Source organism: Manis pentadactyla, chromosome X (assembly GCF_030020395.1).
Source record: "Manis pentadactyla isolate mManPen7 chromosome X, mManPen7.hap1, whole genome shotgun sequence".
Taxonomy (NCBI): Eukaryota; Metazoa; Chordata; class Mammalia; order Pholidota; family Manidae; genus Manis; species Manis pentadactyla.
In genome coordinates, this window is record NC_080038.1 from 72,514,770 (window position 1) to 72,537,479 (window position 22,710).

Here is a 22,710-nt window from a genome sequence, read left to right on the forward strand (position 1 = left end):
CTTAATATATCTGGAGACCTTTAGTGATATTAAGTGAAAATGTTTTCATTATTACTAAATAAAGGCTTTTTTTTTGCATTTGCCCTTACCAATGACCAGTTTCTAACATGCTACTCAAGTGCCTCCTCATGTGAATTTTTACATAACACTGTAATTCATTCAATGATTGCAAATGTTCATCAGATATCTGAGTATCTACTCACTACATCAAAAATGCAGCTAGCAAGAGTAATCAAGACAATTTGGTACTGGCACAAGAACAGACCCAAAGACCAGTGGAACAGAATAGAGACTCCAGACATTAACCCAAACATATATGGTCAATTAATATACGATAATTGTATGCCATGGACATTCAATGGGAAAATGACAGATGACAGCCTCTTCAACAGTTGGTGTTGGCAAAACTGGACAGCTACATGTAAGAGAATGAAACTGGATCATTGTCTAACCCCATACACAAAAGTAAATTCAAAATGGATCAAAGACCTGAATGTAAGTCATGAAACCATAAAACTCTTAGAAAAAAACATAGGCAGAAACCTCTTGGGCATAAACATGAGTGACTTCTTCATGAACATATCTCCCTGGGCAAAGGAAACAAAAGCAAAAATGAACAAGTGGAACTATATGAAGCTGAAAAGCTTCTGTACAGCAAAGGACACCATCAATAGAACAAAAAGGCATCCTACAGTATGGGCGAATATATTCATAAATGACAGATCCAATAAAGGGTTGACATCCAAAATATATAAAGAGCTCATGCACCTCAACAAACAAAAAGCAAATAATCCAATGAAAAAATGGGCAGAGGAACTGAACAGACAGTTCTCCAAAGAAGAAATTTAGATGGCCAACAGAAACATGAAAAGATGCTCCATATCGCTAGTCATCAGAGAAATGCAAATTAAAACCACAATGAGATATCATCTCACACCAATAAGGATCACCACCACCCAAAAGACAAGCAACAACAAATGTTGGCTAGGTTGTGGAGAAGGGGGAACCCTCCTACACTGCTGGTGGGAATGTAAATTACTTCAACCATTGTGGAGAGCAATATGGAGGTTCCTCAAAAAGCTCAAAATAGAAATACCATTTGACCCAGGAATCCCACTTCTAGGAATTTACCCTAAGAATGCAGAAGCCCAATTTGAAAAAGACATATGCACCCCTATGTTTATCACAGTGCTATTTAAAATAGCCAAGAAATGGAAGCAACCTAAATGTCCATCAGTAGATGAATGGATAGATGTGGTACATATACACAATGGAATATTATTAGCCATAAGAAGAAAACAAGTCCTACCATTTGCAACAGCATGGATGGAGCTAGAGGGTATTATCCTCAGTGAAATAAGCCAGGCAGAGAAAGACAAGTACCAAATGATTTCACTCATATGTGGAATATAATCACAAAAGAAAAACTGAAGGAACAAAACAGCAGCAGAATCACAGAACCCAAGAAAGGACTAACAGTTACCAAAGGGAAAGGGACTGGGGAGGATGGGTGGGAAGGGAAGGAGAAGGGGGGGAGAAGAAAGCAGGGCTTACTATTAGCACGTATAATGTGGGGGGTCACGGGGAGGGCTGTGCAACACAGAGAAGACAAGTAGTGATTTTACAGCATCTTACTACACTGATGGACAGTGACTAATGGGGTATGTGGGGGGGACTTGGTGAAGGGGGGAGTCTGGTAAACATAATGTTCCTCATGTAATTGTAGATTAATGATACCAAAAAAATATATATTAAAAAGCAAAAAAAAAATGTATGGATTGAGTAATGCTGTTAAATGTAATTCACTAGTTTTATGATGATTTATGGCAATTCACTTGTTTTACATTCTATACTGGCAGTAGAATTTTAACCATTTTCCAAAATTCTAATTAGTAGTCTACATTATGAGTAAAGTGTGACCAAGTCACACTTGGTGCTTTGGCTCAACTAGAGAACCCAGAAGCCTAAGACTGAATTCTTGTTTTAACATTGGTACAGTCCTGGAGATATCAGGAGACCATGAAAATGACAGTAGGGGTGGTATAAATATTCAAATTAATATCTTACTCAGCAATTATTCTTTCATTATTGGAGAACAACATAAAAAATTGTTTCTACATAGAATGTGGCTTCAATCCCAAAAGGAAAATAATAAAGATATTGTAATATCTTTGTTTTGTAAAATCAGAGTTATAAAAGGCATTCCAGTATATTTGTAGTAGTCACTTCTAGAATATTTCTTTAAAATAATAGCTGGCATTAGATATCCAATGACAATTAAAATTTCTTTTAAAATTTCTTTTTACAAATATTCACCTACCCCCCAATAAATTAGACAATCCAAATATATATTAGTGAATATGTGAATGTGAATAAAGAGAGTGGAAATAATGTTCTTTAAGCATTACATGTGACCTTGAGCAAGGATTTCTAAACAAAAATTTTTTTATGGTTTTGGGAGTATTATAGGGTAACATTGGGACACTTAGAATTGAATGCCTTCAAAATGCAATGTTTGTTCAGGCAGTGAACTCCAAATAACTATTGTCTTACTGCAACTCCACCAGATATATTATCAGATGACGTACTTCCAGGTAGTGTCAGTAGGTAAAAGATGTATATATTGTAACAGTTTGTAATGCCCTCTTTCTTTTTCCCCGCCCTTATCCCTCCCTTCCCACCCATCGTCCCCAGTCCCTTTCCCTTTGGTAATATTAGTCCATTCTTGGGTTCTGTGATTAAGGTTAAAGATTTTCTTTGAAAAAGACCTAAAGTGAAAGGCATCCTCTTCTAGTTAAATAATATGTGTACTGAAATAGAAACCATACCAGGGAGGTTATCTGCTTTAGAAATGTAAAGAACCATGTTTAATATAAGTAGATTTTTTTTTTTTTGTGGAACATCCTCTTCAAAGGATGTCATTTTTTTAATTTTGGTATCATTAATCTACAATTACAGAAAGAACATTATGTTTACTAGGTTCCCCCCTTCACCAAGTCCCCCCCACATACCCCTTCACAGTCACTGTCCATCTGTGTAGTAAGATGCCGTAAAATCACTACTTGTCTTCTCTGTGTTGCACGGCCCTCCCCGTGTCCCCTACGCACTATATATACATGCTAATCGTAATGCCCTCTTTCTTTTTCCCCGCCCTTATCCCTCCCTTCCCACCCATCGTCCCCAGTCCCTTTCCCTTTGGTAATATTAGTCCATTCTTGGGTTCTGTGATTCTGCTGCTGTTTTGTTCCTTCAGTTTTCATTTGTTCTTATACTCCACATATGAGTGAAATCATTTGGTACTTGTCTTCTCCACTTGGCTTATTTCACTGAGCATAATACCCTCTAGCTCCATCCATGTTGTTGCGAATGGTAGGATCTGTTTTTTTCTTATGGCTGCATAATATTCCATTGTGTATATGTACTACTATAAGTAGATTTAAATGAAATCCAGTGCCTGTTTACTAAGTCAAGGAGAGTACATTTGTAGAAGGGATATACAAATTGTAATCCTGACAATTTATAAAGAGGGGTAATAGTAATCCATTTTCCTGTAGAGCAAGTTTTTAATTCCTCTTGTTTTTCATCCATGTTTTCCTTATTTACTAAATTCATACTTCTCTGTGCTCAATAATAAGATGCAAAAACAATGAAATCTAAGGGCAATTTATTACTATTTCTATCACTGGAAGATAAAATGACAATGTTCCAAGTTTAGTTCATAGTGAGGGGAGAGTCTGGATATGTCAGAAATGTCAACAAAATTATTAACTCAGGTAGGGTTAATCATAGATGGCCCCATTCTAGAGAGTAAAGCTTTTGTTTGTGCATTGTGGGGAATCCAATTTTAGGATCTCTGATTTTTCAAGATCCCTTTTAACTGGGATACACTAAAAACACTTTAATTTCAGAGGCCATGATGCTGGAGATAAACATTCACTTTTCAGTTCTGGAATTCTAGGCAACTATGAGTAAATCACTAACATGGCTTACTATTTCATTTAGAGTTCAGACTGCTGTAAATTATGAACTAACATTTTAAAGTAAGAAATAGAGTTAGTTTAAGTGTTCCTACGTGTTCCTGTATAACTCTTAGGAATTTTTTAAAAATAATAGCCACATATCAATTTGGATTTAATACATAAAATTATATGTCAAAGTATGCAAAGCTTACAAAATTTTACATTTCTATAGAATTTATGTTAAAATATAAAACTATTAATAGATTCATCTTCATTAATTAAATGCAGTATCACATTTATTGAAAACATTCAGTGTTTTTAATGTATTTCACTCAAAAAGTTTGTTGTCCAATAAATGTTGGAAATACCGTGTTGTATTTTCTGAATTTCCTAGACCTCAATCCATTATAACTAGATGATACTGCCCTATGGCCATCTTTTCCAATTTGTCTTCAAGTTCTTTTAGTTTTCAAATTACAAATGACTAATGCTAAAACATAAGGTGACATAGCAAACTCTTACTTGCTCTTTAAAGACATTTTGCTATTTTACACCCTGTGTATCTCTGAAAAATAAATCTACTTTGTTTCCATACACTATTAATTGATCTAATCAAAAAAGTTCCTTTGGACAGCTTATTTAATTTCACATAGTCCCTGTTTAGACTGAGTGAAATTAGTATTTATAACTACTATTTAATTTGAAAAGCATGAGCAACTAGAAAATTCATTATTTAAAGTTAAATGAATATCTCAACCTGCAACAAATTAAGGTAATTATCCAGATAATTTAGTCCAGAAACATGCCACTAAACAATGAAAAAGGAAGAGTGGATCTATATTATGTGTGATCCAAGTCAATGAATAACTTCACTTTTCCCATATATACCAGACCAAAAATAATTATTGGATATAAGTATATCACAATACCATTTCACTAGATGTAAACCAATTCATCCAATACAGAATTTAAAGTTAAAAGATCTGACTTCAAAGCTTAGCCAACAAGTTGAATCCATTAGTATTTATCTCAAATATGTGTTTCCAATTTTAATTCAAATCCAGTTGTTTAGCACTAAAGAAAATATTGGTGAAATATTACAGTCACTGAATGGTAAATGAAATAGTAACATCTAAATGTAGTTGCCCACCAGTCAGTAAAATTACTGATAAGATTTCCTACATTACTTCAAGGAGACCTACCTTTTCACTAAACAATTCAGCATCTTAGGAAAGCAGTTAATATAAATACAGCTTTATGAATATTTTAGGGGCCTTTTTAGCCTTATAGTTCACAACAATTTAAAATTTTTACTGCAAAAACTTTGAAGTATTCTTAAGATCTTACTCTGTTACTGTAAATGAAATTTTTAAGAGTTTCAATGGAGTTTTAAGAAATGACTGAAATGTCCAGAGTTGAGTGAAATATGTATCGTTGCTTTAATGTTAACTATATCTTAAATCAGATTAAAATTTTTAAACCATGTTATTATTCATTATATAGCTAAAGCTGAGACATATATGTACTATTTTGGAAAATATATATTATTGTTGACAAAAAAATGTTATATGAACAGTGCAGGATCTTTTTGGTGGAAACTTTTTTAAATGGATTATACACCATGATTATTGTTCTTTTATTCATCTAATAGGTCTTAAACCTATTTCATTTGCTTTGTCCCGTGCTTCTGTGCACTCTGTGGAAAAAGTACTGCAGACATTCTGTTATTAGATTAAATGAGTTTTTTAAATAAAAACACTGTGAAACATGCAGTGGTGTGCCAACTGCATAATGGGTAAATGCCTATTATTTCAAATACCACCAAATTATTTGTTTGCAGTATGTTCAAAAAAGTACTTACTTATAAATCAACTTTACCCTGGAATTTGTATAGAATCCCCACTGGTATTTGGGAAAGTACTGACCTTCACTATATTATGGCTCTAATAATTGACTTTACCACTTATAATAATCAACCACTAACTCCATTTGCCGAGAATAATTGTATAAGTGGTTTTCATTCATTCATTCATTCCCCAAACTTCATTTGATTTTTCTTTGGTAAAATTTACTTATCTTCTCCTCCCTCTTAAATAAATGGTACATACACTACATTGGATAAGAACATAAGTGGTGGTGAAATAAAAACAGTATCATACAAGGAAATGAGTCAAAATGATATGACATTGCATTGAATCCCCCCATACACACACACATCAGTACTACATATTTAGTATAGCCACATAGTGTATCTTCTCAGGTCCATGTATGCTGGCCAGATATCCAAGCAATGATCTTAAGTGATCATTCTATGTAGTGAAAAATGTTAGAATACAGTGTTTTTTAAAAATACAAAAACTGGTAAAAGTGACTGGAAAGATAAAATGCCACTTGAAATGGTTTGCTTGAAGTTTCTACAGGTTTAGCAACACCCTAGCAATTAGGTAGAGGATTAAGTATCTTAACTGAAATGTAGAGCAATGTATTAGTAAATACCCTTATGCTGAAGATGTCATTTTTTTCTCTACACAGTGTGAATTATCAGATGACTAAAGTTTAAAGTAAAATAGATTATTACGATAAAAAACTCACTGAAGCAAGACAGTTTTTTAATCCTTTAATATGCAAGGATAAATTGTGCCTTTTCTGGTACTACAGATTTTACCAGAAAGCATAGATACTATCTTCTTAAGTAAAAATAACCTACTTTATGTAAATAACAAGTGCAAACCAAAAATATTCCTGTCCACAATGTTTCGCTTGTAACGTGCCAGTTAAATCATGGGTGATATAAAAAAGGGCATCATTATAAAAAATATAGCATATTTTTCCAACCACTGTAACATTATCTCATTATTGAACATCAGTAGACATGAGATCCATTTACTGTGGGATCACTGACAACGATGCCATTAAGATACTTGCATTATTAAAAAATGTATTAGACTTTGTAACTGCTGTACCTGTCCTTTCCCCACATTATTTCCAGTGTTGAAGTGGAGACACCTTATTGCACTATATGCTGACATCCATGCCCAAATAAGGTCTGGTCCATACTGTGAAAACAAAAATGGAATATCTAAATAGATTATCTACTATCTACTTGCATGATTCCTTCAAAGGTATACTTTGTTCATTCGTTTTCTTATAATTTTAACAAATCTTTCACTTACTTAAAATACAAATTGTAAAGATGAGTTATTGTGAGTAGTATTCTGTTTCCAATCATTGCTCACATTCCATGCTGTCCTTCCCAGCCATCTCCAGATCCATCTCTCATATCATGTGTTACTATGAATCTCCATTTCCAAAATAACAATTAGTTGCCATGGAAAGAGTTACAACATTAAAAATGTAATTTTATTAAGATCAAACAATGAATTGGGTCTCCTTTAGAATATACACATACTTGTGAAATGGACTTCACATTTCTTTTATTTTTTTAGAGATTCCCTCCTCCTATATCCACATATACAAGCATATGCAAATGTAGCAGGCACTTAATGTGCATGTCATGGAGCAAAATCACCTCTCCAGTTTCAAAGGGAGACAGAAAACATATGTATAAGAATGGTCTTAGGTTATGTTTAAAATATTTAGTTGAAACATGATTTATCTGAGGCACACAAAGAATGGGGATAAGAAAGTGGCTGAACTGAGAGGCATTACCAAATATTATAGAAAATTGTTAAAAAAAAAAAAAGAAAAGAAAAAGTAATTCTCTGGGAGTAGTTCTATGGGACAGTAATTATATTATTATTACTATTATTTATTTATTTATTTATTTTGTTATCATTAATCTACAATTACATGAAGAACATTATGTTCACTAGGCTCTCTCTTACCCCAAGTGACCACCACAAACCCCATTACAGTCACTGTCCATCAGCATAGTAAGATGTTGTAGAATCACTACTTGTCTTCTCTGTGTTGCAAAGCCCTCCCCTTTCCACCCCCCCCCACATTATACATGCTAATCATAATACTCCCTTTCTAACTCCCCGCCCATATCCCTCACTACCCTCCCATTCTCCCCAGTCTCTTTCCCTTTGGTAACTGTTAGTCCATTCTTGGGTTCTGTGATTCTGCTGCTGTTTTGTTCCTTCAGTTTTCCTTTTGTTCTTATACTCCACAGATGAGTGAAATCATTTGGTATTTGTCTTTCCCCAGTGGGCATCCCTGTCTTGTTCCCAGTCTTAGAGAAAAGGCTTTTCAGTTTCTCACTGTTAAGTATGATGTTGGCTGTGGGTTTCTCATATATGGCCTTTATTAGGTTGAGGTATTTGCCCTCTATACCCAATTTGTTGAGAGTTTTTATTATGAATGGATGTTGAATTTTTTTTTAGATAATTATTTTTTATTGAAGGGTAGTTGACACACAGTATTACATTAGTTTCAGGTGTACAGCACAGTGATTCAACATTTATATACATGATAATTCTAGGTACCAGCTATCACCATACCAAGTTGTTACAATATTTTAACTATATTCCTTATGCTATACATTACATCCCGGTTACTTATTTTTTTACAATTGGAAGTGTGTATATATATATATATTTTTTTTGTGAGGGCATCTCTCATATTTATTGATCAAATGGTTGTTAACAACAATAAAACTCTGTATAGGGGAGTCAATGCTCAATACACAATCATTAATCCAACCCAAGCCTATTTTTCATCAGTCTCCAATCTTCTGAAGCATAACGAACAACTTCTTACATGGAGAACAAATTCTTACATAGTGAATAAGTTACATGGTGAACAGTACAAGGGCAGTTATCACAGAAGCTTTCGGTTTTGCTCATGCATTATGAACTATAAACAGTCAGTTCAAATATGAATATTCATTTGATTTTTATACTTGATTTATATGTGGATACCACATTTCTCTCTTTATTATTATTATATTTAATAAAATGCTGAAGTGGTAGGTAGATATAAGATAAAGGTAGAAAACATAGTTTAGTGTTGTAAGAGAGCAAATGTAGATGATCATGTGTGTGCCTGTAGACTATGTGTTAATCCAAGCTAGAGAAGGGCAATAAAACATCCACGTATGCAGAAGATATCTCTCAGAACAGGGGGTGGGAGGTTCTAAGCCTCACCTCTGTTGAACCCCATTTTCTCCCCTGATGGCCCCCCTGCGACTGTGCCTGTCTTAGGTTGTTCCTCCCTTGAGGAATCTTACCGGTCTCTGGCTAACCAGTCATCTTCCGGGGCCATACAGGGAAATGTAATGTTGGTAAGTGAGAGAGAAGCCTTATTGTTTGAAAAGGTTAGCTTTTTACTTCTTTGCATATTTATGCTCTGTGGCTTCTATGCCCAGAATTTGTCTTTAGGTATCTTTACCACTTGGAAGAATTATGATACTCGGTAAATTTGATATGAGGCACGAATTCTATTTAAGGGTTGTAATTAGGAAGGAAGAAGAAAAGCTATAGAAGTAGCAGGTGGAAGAAAACATGGGAAGATTGATTATTTCCTTGACATATCTTCTTGTAGAGTAACTTCAGAATGTATAGGTTTTAAGCTACTCCTTAAATTGCGCACACACATTAACATAATAGGAGTATAGTTACATAACCAAAGCATACCTGTAATTACCAGCCATCTCCAGTGAAACCAAGAAAACCAGTTATTCAACTTAGGCATTTGTGAAAACTTATCTATGATATGGTGGATATTGTCCAACTGAACTTGAACAGTCTGAGAGAAATCAGACAAATTAAAACAACCTATTCCTGGGGACTGTTCACATCCCATATGTTCTTTTAACAGTAAATATTCTGTAGTTGTAAGATTTTGGAGCGCTACAATCTGCACTTCTCCGAATTCTTGGTTGAGTTCCAACAGTATAGATCCAGTCAAATTTGTTGTTTTACTGTATGCACAGGCCAGCTTAGATATCTCCTTCCTCATTCCCATGGCAAGTCCAGGAACTGGTCGGATGAGTGCATCTACAGCTGTAGTAGTGCGTGGATCTTTGTTGGAATTTTTTGATGATCATCTTCTGGCATGAGTCTTCCAGAGAGTGCTGATGTTGGAAGTTCTTTTTCATATCGTATCTTAGTTCATTTTCAGGGAAGCCCAATTAGGCTTTGATCCTCTGTATAAACACAAACAGACCCTTTGCGTACACTTTTATATGCCCTTTATACCCTTGTGTAGAACTCATTGGAGGTCACCACACAGGAAATGCCTTTTTTTTTTTTTTGGTGTCATTAATCTACACTTACATGACGAATATTATGTTTACTAGGCTCTCCCCTATACCAGGACCCCCTATAAACCCCTTTACAGACACTGTCCATCAGCATAGCAAAATGTTGTAGAATCAGTACTTGCCTTCTCTGTGTTGTACAGCCCTCCCCTTTCTCCCACCACCCCATGCATGCTAATCTTAATATCTCCCTTCTTCTTCACCCCCTTATCCCTCCCTACCCACCCATCCTCCCCAGTCCATTTCCCTTTGGTACCTGTTAGTCCATTCTTGGGTTCTGTGATTCCGCTGCTGTTTTGTTCCTTCAGTTTTTCCTTTGTTCTTATACTCCACAGATGAGTGAAATCATTTGGTATTTCTCTTTCTCCGCTTGGCTTGTTTCACTGAGCATAATACACTTCAGCTCCATCCATGTTGCTGCAAATGGTAGGATTTGCCCTTTTCTTATGGCTGAGTAGTATTCCATTGTGTATATGTACCACCTCTTCTTTATCCGTTCATCTATTGATGGACATTTAGGTTGCTTCCAATTCTTGGCTATTGCAAATACTGCTGCGATAAACATAGGGGTGCATTGGTCTTTCTCATACTTGATTGCTGCATTCTTAGGGTAAATTCCTAGGAGTGGAATTCCTGGGTCAAATGGTAAGTCTGCTTTGAGCATTTTGATGTACCTCCATACTGCTTTCCACAATGGTTGAACTAATTTACATTCCCACGAGCAGTGTAGGAGGGTTCCCCTTTCTCCACAGCCTTGCCAACATTTGTTGTTGTTTGTCTTTTGGATGGCAGCCATCCTTACTGGTGTGACGTGATACCTAATTGTAGTTTTAATTTGCATTTCTCTGATAATTACTGATGTGGAGCATCTTTTCATGTGTCTGTTCGCCATCTGTATTTCTGTTTTGGAGAACTGTCTGCTCAGTTCCTCTGCCCATTTTTTAATTGGGTTATATGTTTTTTGTTTGTTGAGGCGCGTGAGCTCTTTATATATTCTGGACATCAAGCGTTTATTGGATCTGTCATTTTCAAATATATTCTCCCATACTGTAGGGTTCATTTTTGTTCTATTGATGGTGTCTTTTGCTTTACAGAAGGTTTTCAGCTTAATATAGTCCCACTTACTCATTTTTGCTGTTGTTTTCCTTGCCCGGGGAGATATGTTCAAGAAGAGGTCACTCATGTTTATGTCTAAGAGGTTTTTGCCTATGTTTTCTTCCAAGAGTTTAATGGTTTCATTGCTTACATTCAGGTCTTTGATCCATTTTGAGTTTACTTTTGTACATGGGGTTAGACAATGGTCCAGTTTCATTCTCCTACATGTAGCTGTCCAGTTTTGCCAGCACAATGTGTTGAAGAGACTGTCATTTCACCATTGTATGTCCATGGCTAATTTATAAAATATTAATTGACCATATATGTCTGGGTTAATGTCTGGATTCTCTAGTCTGTTCCATTGGTCTGTGGCTCTGTTCTTGTGCCAGTACCAAAATGTCTTAATTACTATGGCTTTATAGAAGAAATTGAAGTTGGGGAGTGAGATCCCCCCTACTTTATTCTTCTTTCTCAGGATTGCTTCGGTTATTCAGGGTTTTTGGTGTTTCCATATGAATTTTTGAATTATTTGTTCCAGTTCATTGAAGAATGTTGCTGGTAGTTTCTTAGGGATTGCATCAAATCTGTATATTGCTTTGGGCAGGATGGCCATTTTGACGATATTAATTCTTCCTAGCCACCAGCATGGGATGCGTTTCCATCTGTTAGTGTCCCCTTTAATTTCTCTTAAGAGAGACTTGTAGTTTTCAGAGTATAAGTCTTTCACTTCTTTGGTTAGGTTTATTCCAAGGTATTTTATTTTTTTTGATGCAATTGTGAATGGAGTTGTTTTCCTGATTTCTCTTTCTGTTGGTTCATTGCTAGTGTATAGGAAAACCACAGATTTCTGTGTGTTGATTTTGTATCCTGCAACTTTGCTGTATTCCGATATCAGTTCTAGTAGTTTTGGGGTGGAGTCTTTAGGGTTTTTTAAGTACAGTATCATGTCATCTGCAAATAGTGACAGTTTAACTTCATCTTTACCAATCTGGATTCCTTGTATTTGTTTGTTTTGTCTGATTGCCGTGGCTATGACCTCCAGTACTATGTTAAATAACAGTGGGGAGAGTGGTCATCCCTGTCTAGCTCCCGATCTCAGAGGAAATGCTTTCCGATTCTCGCTGTTCAATATAATGTTGGCTGTGGGTTTATCATAGATGGCCTTTATTATGTTGAGGTACTTGCCCTCTATTCCCATTTTGCTTAGTGTTTTTATCATGAATGGATGTTGAACTTTGTCAAATGCTTTTTCTGCATCTATGGAGATGATCATGTGGTTTTTGTCTTTCTTTTTGTTGATGTGGTGGATGATGTTGATGGACATTCGAATGTTGTACCATCCTTGCATCCCTGGGAAAAATCCCAATTGGTCATGGTGTATGATCCTTTTGATGTATTTTTGAATTCGGTTTGCTAATATTTTGTTGAGTATTTTTGCATCTACGTTCATCAGGGATATTGGTCTGTAGTTTTCTTTTTTGGTGGGGTCTTTGCCTGGTTTTGGTATTAGGGTGATGTTAGCTTCATAGAATGAGTTTGGGAGTATACTCTCCTCCTCTATTTTTTGGAAAACTTTAAGGAGAATGGGTATTATGAATTCCCTGTATGTCTGATAAAATTCTGAGGTAAATCCATCTGGCCCGGGGGATTTGTTCTTTGGTAATTTTTGGATTACCGCTTCAATTTCATTGCTGGTAATTGGTCTGTTTAGATTTTCTGTTTCTTTCTGGGTAAGTCTTGGAAGGTTGTATTTTTCTAGGAAGTTGTCCATTTCTCCTAGGTTTCCCAGCTTGTTAGCATATAGGTTTTCATAGTATTCTATAATAATTCTTTGTATTTCTGAGGGGTCCGTCATGAGTTTTCCTTTCTCGTTTCTGATACTGTTGATTTGTGTTGACTCTCTTTTCCTCTTAATAAGTCTGGCTAGAGGCTTATCTATTTTGTTTCTTTTCTCGAAGAACCAGCTCTTGGTTTCATTGATTTTTGCTATTGTTTTATTCTTCTCAATTTTATTTATTTCTTCTCTGATCTTTATTATGTCCCTCCTTCTGCTGACATTAGGCTTCATTTGTTCTTCTTTTCCAATTTCGGTAATTGTGACATTAGACCATTCATTTGGGATTGTTCTTCCTTTTTTAAATATGCTTGGATTTCTATATACTTTCCTCTTAAGACTGCTTTTGCTGTGTCCCACAGAAGTTGGGGCTTAGTGTTGTTGTTGTCATTTGTTTCCATATATTGGTGGATGTCCATTTTGATTTGGTCATTGATCCATTGATTATTTAGGAGCGTGTTGTTAAGCCTCCATGTGGTTGTGAGTCTTTTTGCTTTCTTTGTACAGTTTATTTCTAGTTTTATGCCTTTGTGGTCTGAAAAGTTGGTTGGTAGGATTTCAATCTTTTGGAATTTACTGAGGCTGTTTTTGTGGCCTACTATGTGGTCTATTCTGGAGAATGTTCCATGTGCACTTGAGAAGAATGTATATTCTGTTGCTTTTGGATGTAGAGTTCTATAGATGTCTATTAGGTCCATCTGCTCTACTGTGTTGTTCAGTGCTTCCGTGCCCTTACTTATTTTCTGCCCAGTGGATCTATCCTTTGGTGTGAGTGGTGTGTTGAAGTCTCCTAGAATGAATGCATTGCAGTCTATTTCCCCCCTTTAGTTCTGTTAGTATTTGTTTCACATATGCTGGTGCTCCTGTGTTGGGTGCATATATATTTAGAATGGTTATATCCTCTTTTTGGACTGAGCCCTTTATCATTATGTAGTGTTCTTCTTTATCTCTTGTTACTTTCTTTGTTTTGAAGTCTATTTTGTCTGATATTAGTACTGCAACCCCTGCTTTCTTCTCGCTGTTGTTTGCCTGAAATATGTTTTTCCATCCCTTGACTTTTAGTCTGTACATGTCTTTGGGTTTGAGGTGAGTTTCTTGTAAGCAGCATATAGATGGGTCTTCTTTTTACTCATTCTATTACTCTGTGTGTTTTGATTGGTGCATTCAGTCCAATTACATTTAGGGTGACTATTGAAAGATATGTACTTATTGCCATTGCAGGCTTTAAATTCATGGTTACCAAAGGTTCAAGGTTAGCCTCTTTAGTATCTTACTACCTAACTTAGCTCGCTTATTGAGCTGTTATATAAACTGTCTGGAGATTCTTTTCTTCTCTCCCTTCTTATTCCTCCTCCTCCATTCTTCATATGTTGGGTGTTTTGTTCTGTGCTCTTTATAGGAGTGCTCCCATCTAGAGCAGTCCCTGTAAGATGTCCTGTAGAGGTGGTTTGCGGGAAGCAAATTCCTTCAGCTTTTGTTTGTCTGGAAATTGTTTAATCCCACCATCATATTTGAATGATAGTCGTGCTCGATACAGTATCCTTGGTTCAAGGCCCTTCTGTTTCATTGCATTTAATATATCATGCCATTCTCTTCTGGCCTCTAAGGTTTCTCTCAAGAAGTCTGATGTTAGCCTGATGGGTTTTCCTTTATAGGTGACCTTTTTCTCTCTACCTGCCTTTAAAACTCTTGCCTTGTCCTTGATCTCTGCCATTTTAATTATTGTGTATCTTGGTGTTGTCCTCCTTGGATCCTTTCTGTTGGGGGTTCTGTGTATTTCCGTGGTCTGTTCGATTATTTCCTCCCCCAGTTTGGGGAAGTTTTCAGCATTTATTTCTTCCAAGATATTTTCCATCCCTTTTCCTCTCTCTTCTTCTTCTGCTACCCCTATAATACGGATATTGTTCCTGTTGGATTGGTCACACAGTTCTCTTAACATTGTTTCATTCCTGTAGATCCTTTTATCTCTATGTCAGCTTCTATGCGTTCCTGTTCTCTGGTTTCAATTCCATCAATGGCCTCTTGCATCCTATCCATTCTGCTTATAAACCCTTCCAGAGTTTGTTTCCTTTCTGTAATCTCCTTTCTGGCATCTGTGATCTCCCTCCAGACTTCATCCCATATCTCTTGCGTATTTCTCTGCATCTCTGTCAGCATGTTTATGATTCTTATTTTGAATTCTTTGTCAGGAAGACTGGTTAGGTCTGTCTCCTTCTCTGGTGTTGTCTCTGTGATCTTTTTCTGCCTGTAGCTTTGCCTTTTCATGGTGATAGGAATAGTTTGCAGAGCTGGGACGAGTGACGGCTGGAAGAACTTCCCTTCTTGTTGGTTTGTGGCCCTCCTCTCCTGGGAGAACAGTGACCTCTAGTGGCTTGTGCTGGGTAGCTGTGCACAGACAGGGCTTCTGCTTCCTGCCCGGCTGCTATGGAGTTTATCTCCGCTGTTGCTGTGGGTGTGGCCTGGCTCGGGCTGCTGCTCCAAAATGGTGGATTCCCGTTGGAGGGGGAGCGGCCTGGAGGCTATTTATCTCCGTAAGGGGCCTCCGAGCTCCCTGCAGTCCAGGGGATTCGGGTGCCCAGAGATCCCCGGATTCTCTACCTCTGGATTAAGTGTCCCGCCCTGCCACTTTAAGACTTCCCAAAAGCACCCGCCAAAACAAAACAACAACCACACACACACACAAAAGAAATTTGTAAAATTAAAAAAATAAAAAATAAAAATAAATAATCGCCGCTCATTTTTCTTTATTCTCCGGCGCCAGCATCAGGCATCTGCTCACTGGTCTTGCTGCCCTGTTTCCCTAGTATTGGGGTCCCTATCCCATTAAGACTTCCAAAAATCGCTAGCCTAAACAAAACAGCAAAAAAAAAAAAAAATGGCCTCTCGCTTTTCTTATGTCCTCTGGCGCCAGGCCTCCGGTACCCGCTCACTGTTCTTGCTGCCCTGTTTCCCTAGTATCCAGGGCCCCCCGCGCACGCACTGTGTCTGCGCTCTGGCCCTGATGACTGGGGCTGGGTGTTCAGCAGTCCTGGGCTCTGTCTCCTTCCCACTCTGCCTACTCTTCTCCGGCTGGGAGCTGGGGGGAGGGGTGCTCGGGTCCCGCGGGGCCGGGGCTTGTATCTTACCCCCTTTACGAGGCACTGGTTCTCGCAGGTGTGGATGTAGTCTGGATGGTGTCCTGTGTCTTCTAGTCTTTATTCTAGGAAGAGTTGTCTTTTGTTATATTTTCATAGATATATATATGGTTTTGGGAGGAGATCTCCGCTGCTCTACTCACGCCGCCATCTTGGCTCCAATCCCCTAGATGATATTTTTCATGCCCAATTCTTGCAACACCTGTTGGAGCTCTCTGCATACATTTTCCAGCTAGTGGGTAAGTATGGTAAATCACCCTGATTAGGCCAAACTGCCCTGATGGCTGCTGTCAGCCAATCCAGAAGCATTTGATTCCCTGAGGGGTAATGGGCAGTTTACAGCCACTGCCAGAAAGAAGAGTGAGTCATCAGGGAACCAAGTCTACTCATTTCAGAACCCAACATAACAATGTTTTCCACTCCCATATCCCAGAGACACAAAACGTATGCAGGCAGTGGTTCTGATGGCTTCTGCTGATACCAGATGCTCATGTCCACCAGCTCATCCTGGGTATGTGGCAGACCATGGAGTGCTCCACAACCTGGGGAGCGGAGGCTCTTCCCCTAAGGAGCCCACGGTTGTTGTTTTACTTTCTTAATTACAACCAGGTGGGCCTTTAATACAGGAGAGGCTGGTGCCTCAGGTGGTGGTCTCAGCAACTGATTGGCTCTCAGTGCCACACCCTCATAGTCTCTGGACACCTCCTCCACAAACTCTGGAGCTAAAGGAACCACTCTTTCCTCCCCCTACCCCACAATCTTTTGCAATGTGGACTCTCCTGCTGCATCCCCTTGCTGCTGCTAAGGAATTTTCCAGGAGCACTACCCATCCTCTCAATAACTGTCTCTCTTCCTTAAGGGCATTCATAGGTCATAACCCAGTTCCTCTAAGCGATGCTGAAGTGTTTCTCTTTCCTGCTGAAGTCTCTCTCTTTCCTCAATAACCCTCTCTCTCTCCTTGATAATCCACTCTCTCTCCTCAGTGACACTTTCCACTACCTGGATGAAAAGAGATCCTACAATGCCAGCTGCTATATGGCCACTCAGGGCCTATAAGCAGTCTTCTATCTGATGGAGGGCTATTCTGGTGTCTACACTCTTGCCCAATTCTGGGGAAGGTCCCACCCCTCTAGGAGGTGCTTTACTCTAGGTCAATTCTCTACTAGGAGCTCCCCAATTGGAAGCCCCACATACAGGGGGTTCTCAAGTGAAGATGCACCCTCTACCACTGCAGCCATTGGGGTCTCCCCATCATCCCTAGAGGCAGTCTGCTCAAGGGTCACACCCCATTTAGACAGATTTTGTGTTCAGAGGTCCTGCTGACTACTGCCAGATGTAACTCTGGGGGGAACATCCCAGGACAAAATACCTCTAAAACCGAAGTCAGTCAAAGGGAGAAGTACAGTTAAGAAACCCATTTATTTCATGCAAGCAGTCATCCTGTCTACCTTGACCAGACTGCAGCAGAAGAGAGCTCCATCCAACCTCTCTGGTCCAGATAAGCTCTCTCACGCCCTTGCAATTATCTATTGATATGTAGATGGACCACCTCTCTCCACCCCTTGAAATACCTATTAATATGGAGATGGACTACTCTTCTCCACCCTTTACAAACATTTATTGATATGCAAATGCACTAAATCCAGGTGAGAGATTCTGGAAATATTACAATTTTACCCATACTTGGAGAACAGGATCAATAAATTCCTTGTGTTAAGTTTATCTTATAGAATTATCTAGAGAACTGACTGTGGATGGTGACATAATGTCTCTCACTGGAGAAAGACATCATGGGACCACATGTCAAGCCTAGGACCCATTCTTGAAAGCTTTAAAAGACAGAATCTTAATTCTTTGAGCACACCTCCTCCACTCTGAGGTTGTCTAAATTCCCATTTCTTTGAATGTATACTTTTTGCTTTGTATAAACACTTCTCTTGCTGCTCAACTTACTGTTTTGTCTCTGCACTCTTCCAGTGATAGGTATCTTTGTTACTTTTCTATTTAATTAAATTTTCTAGACTTTAGCACAAGTCTTCACTCTGTCCTACTTCAAACAAGTAGGAAAGGGCTACTGAGATCTCTGATTTGGGTTTGCAAGTTCCTGTTGCCTCGGTGACCCAGACAGCACTGCAGCTGTATAATCATGTGCTGTAATAACCTGCCTGAAAATCTCCTTTATTTGTCTTTGGGAAGTTCTCAGAACATAATCTCACCCCAGCCAGTACTCTGTGGCTCCTCCAAATCTTGGGGTGGTACAGGATTAGTTTCCATGCCATGCAGATTCAAGCAGACACTGGTTGCCAGGTGACCCTGGCTTAAGGAGTTGGCAAGGGATCTACTCTATTCCAAGCATGAGTTCAGTCAACTTCCCTTTCCTCTCTCTGTTCTTCCTTGCTCTCTGCTGCCTTCACAGCAGCTGCCATTCCCTACTATCACTTTAATGAATTCCTTCCTACCTACACACATCCAACCTGCTTGAGAATTCTTTCTCATTTAGAGTCAAGAACCCTCCCCCATCCAGGTTAAGGTTTCACCTAGTGTTCAGAGAGACCTCCCCAGATAAAGCTCCTGAACAAAACAATGAAGAACTGATTGTGAAACTTGTGGACTCGAAAACACTGGAGGTGTTACAGGGAGTGGTCTTTCTCACCCCTCCTGTGGGAAACATGTAAAAGGAACACAAAAGATGAGGCTAGAAGACAGTTTTATTTTGCAAGGAGAAATTATACAAGAGACAGCAGGCAGCCTGAGAGGTCAGGATCAGGTCTGTTTATTTGAATACTTGCTGGTTTTATAGTAAAACTATAAGGGGTGGGTTCAGGTGGATCTAGTCTGTTGGCAGGTTCAGATTATATAACTGATCTGGCTCTGGGCATACTCTTACCTATAATGTATAATGAAAAACCCACTGGGCATGTGTGGAAATATAGTGATCATGTGAATGGGTCAAGGTCATTCTCAGATCTGTCTGAGTGCCCTTTGTGTAGGTATTAGCTTTTGGGATTTCCTGGCTTTGTCTAAATTTTTGTCTTAGGCAAAGAGTGGGTGTAAACTTGGAAAGGTTACCAGCTTCCACCTCTCCTTTCCTTTCTGCCCCACATGTCTTACTAACTACCTATTCTAAGAGGGTGATAAAGTTTTCCCCAGAGTATTGTTAGAAAAAAATGACCAGAATATCAAAAATTCATGTTTAAGTAGTAAACGTGTCATATACTTCAAAATGATGAGTATAGAATAGCAGTAGATATACTAATAGCATAAACAACATGAAGTATATATATTTTAAGATAGATGAAATTTCCAGGCACCATTTTAGGCATTAAAGAGGTCAAAGAGGCATAGGTTAGTGTGTACTTCTCTGTACAAAAATGCAGTCTGAATAAATTACATTGCTAGCCATACAATTTGATGTCACTTACCAGTCAGGTCATTGCATGTTTAATAATACACAGTTATATGCTATTCCATATAAATCATTTATATTTCAAACACATAGATTTCTATGTTCATATTTAAAATGTACATGTTGAATTTACACAAAGCTAAGTGTGCAAGAAATCTGGATAACTAGCCATGATGAGTACTTTGTGCTGTATTGTGTGCGTGTATATATATATATATAATAAAAAATGAGTTTGTAGTTAAGTTTTGCTTATAAGAAAATATCAAACAAACCTAAAGCTGCAAAGATCTTTTGTTAATGTAACTGAAACTTTACTTGTGTTTATTCTGACAGACAAAACAGTGTTTTGGTTGAGCAACAAAAATTTTTATGTTGTAAAAAGATGGTTAATTATGGAACACTTTCAAATATTAGTGAGGGTAGAAATATACCATATGAATCTTCACTGAGAAAGAAGAAAGTTATGTAAGAAATCTACTTTTCAGTAAACTTCAAATATTTGTGCCTTAGCTTATAACATATTGTCATTTCCAGCTTGTCATATTGACAGAATGAAAACTTCATAATGCTGCACCCTGTACTAAAATTTAGAAAAGTGATTCACTAGTATCAATGCCAAAGTAATACCCCCAGTTATTCAGGAATAGACATTCTTTCACAATAGAGAGTATTTAGTAGTCAAAATGCTTATCCAACAAATGTCATATTTCTCATGGTGCACTGACAATATGCAATTAACTGCAAGACATTTTGACCCATATTTTATTATTTCCTAAGAAAATTGCTTCAAAAGAGTCTATAATACTAATATCACTTTTGGAATAAGTTCTGTTTTTAGTCACATTTAAAATTATTAAATTATTCATCACTTTATCTTAATTTTCTCAGCCAGGGGCATACCCTAAGGATAAGATATATGAGTAATGGTAAGTGGAACATGAGAAAATTTCTCCAGGTGATACTGACACACAAGTCCTGCCCCAATCAGTTTTGCAAAATTTTGTTTCCTGGGACCTCTGGGCAAGATGGCAGCATGAGAAGGGCAGCGGAAATCTCCTCCCAAAACCATATATATTTTTGAAAATACACAAATACAGCTATTCCTACAAGATAGACCAGACGATACAGTACAATAGCCAGGCGACATCTACACCTGCGAGAACCCAGTGCCTCAGGAACAGGATAAAATACAAGCAGCGGCCTGGCGGGACCCAAGAGCATCCCTCACCCCAGGTCCCAGGCGGGAGGAGAGGAGTCAGAGCAGGGAGGGAGTGGGAGCCCAGGACTGCAAAATACCCAGACCTAGTCATCTGCACTAGGAGTGCAGACACACAGTGCGTGGTATGCTGGATACTAGGGAAAGAGCAGAGTAAAATCTGTGAACGGGTCCCTGCAGCCAGCACCCTGGGGACAAAAGAAAAGCACGTGCTTTTTGAAAGTCTTAAAGGGACAGGAGCCTCACAGCCAGACAGAATCATCCCAGAACACTCAGCCAGGCAACTGGGAAGCCCAGGGAACTCCAGGTGCCCTAAATCCCTAGTTGGCAGTGCAGCTCTGAAGCCCCTCACAACGATAAACAGCCTCAAACCTCTTCCACCTCCAGCACGGCCCTGCCATAGTGGAGCAGCAGCCTGAGACTGGCTATGCACACAGCAGCCATGTTGAGCCACTTCCGCAGGTGCCCAGGCCAGAATCAGAGACCCTGTTGGCACGCAGCTGCCAAGCACAAGCGACTAGGGGGTTGCCATTCTCAAAGGAGAAGAAGGGGACTGGCAAGCAGGAATGGACCTTGTTCTCACAGCTGACAAATGTGCCAACTGCCCTCACTACCTGTATTGCCAAGAAAAGGCAGAAGAATTTGATCTAGACCAAAATAAAAGAGATAGCCCCTGAGAAGGAGCATGGGGAGAAAGATTTAACCAACCTTCCTGAAAAAGAATTCAAAATAAAGATCATAACCATGCTGATGGAGCTGAAGAGAAAAATGCAAGAGCTAATGGATAAAGTTGGGAGGGAGAATACAGAAATAAAACAGTCTCTGGAAGGATTTAAAATCAGAATGGGTGAAATGCAAGTGGCTGTTAATGGAATAGAAATCAGAGAACAGGAATGCAGAGAAGCTGACATAGAGAGAGATAAAAGGATCTCCAGGAATGAAAGAGAACTGTGTGACCAATCCAAACGGAACAATATTCACACTTTAGGGGTACCAGAAAAAGAAGAGAGAGAAAAAGGGACAGAAAGTGTCTTTGAAGAAATAATTGCTGAAAACTTCCCCAAACTGGGGGAGGAAATAGTTGATCAGACCATGGAGCCCACAGATCTCTCAACACAAGGGACCCAAGAAAGGTAACAACAAGACACATAATAATTAAAATGGCAAAGATCAAGGACAAGGACAGAGTATGAAAGGCAGACAGAGAGAGAAAAAAGGTCACCTACAAAGGAAAACCCATCAGGCTATCATCAGACTTCTCAACACAAACCTTATAGGTCAGAAGAAAATGGCATGATATATTTAATGCAATGAAACAGAAGGGCTTTGAACAAAGAATACTGTATCTACCACGATTATCATTTAAATATGAAGGAGAGATTAAACAATTCCCAGATATCCAAAATTTGAGGGAATTTGCCTCCCACAAACCAACTCTACAGGGTATTTTAGAGGGACTACTCTAGATGGAAGCACTCCATAGGCAAAATAGATGTCACCAGAGAAAATAAATTCATAGCTAAGAAAGCAGAACAACCAAATACTAACTAAAGGCAAAAAACAAAATCAACTACCCACAAAAGCAGTCAAAGGAAACACAAAGAGGACAGAATAGAACACCTAACATATAAAGAATGGAGGTGGAGGAATAAGAAGGGAGAGAAATAAAGAATCATCAGACTGTGTTCATAATAGCTCAATAAGTAAGTTAAGTTAGACAATAAGATACTAAAGAATCTAACCTTGAACCTTTGGTAACCACGAATCTAAAGCCTCCAATGGAAATAAGTACATATCTTTCAATAATAACCCTAAATGTAAATGGACTGAATGAACCAATCAA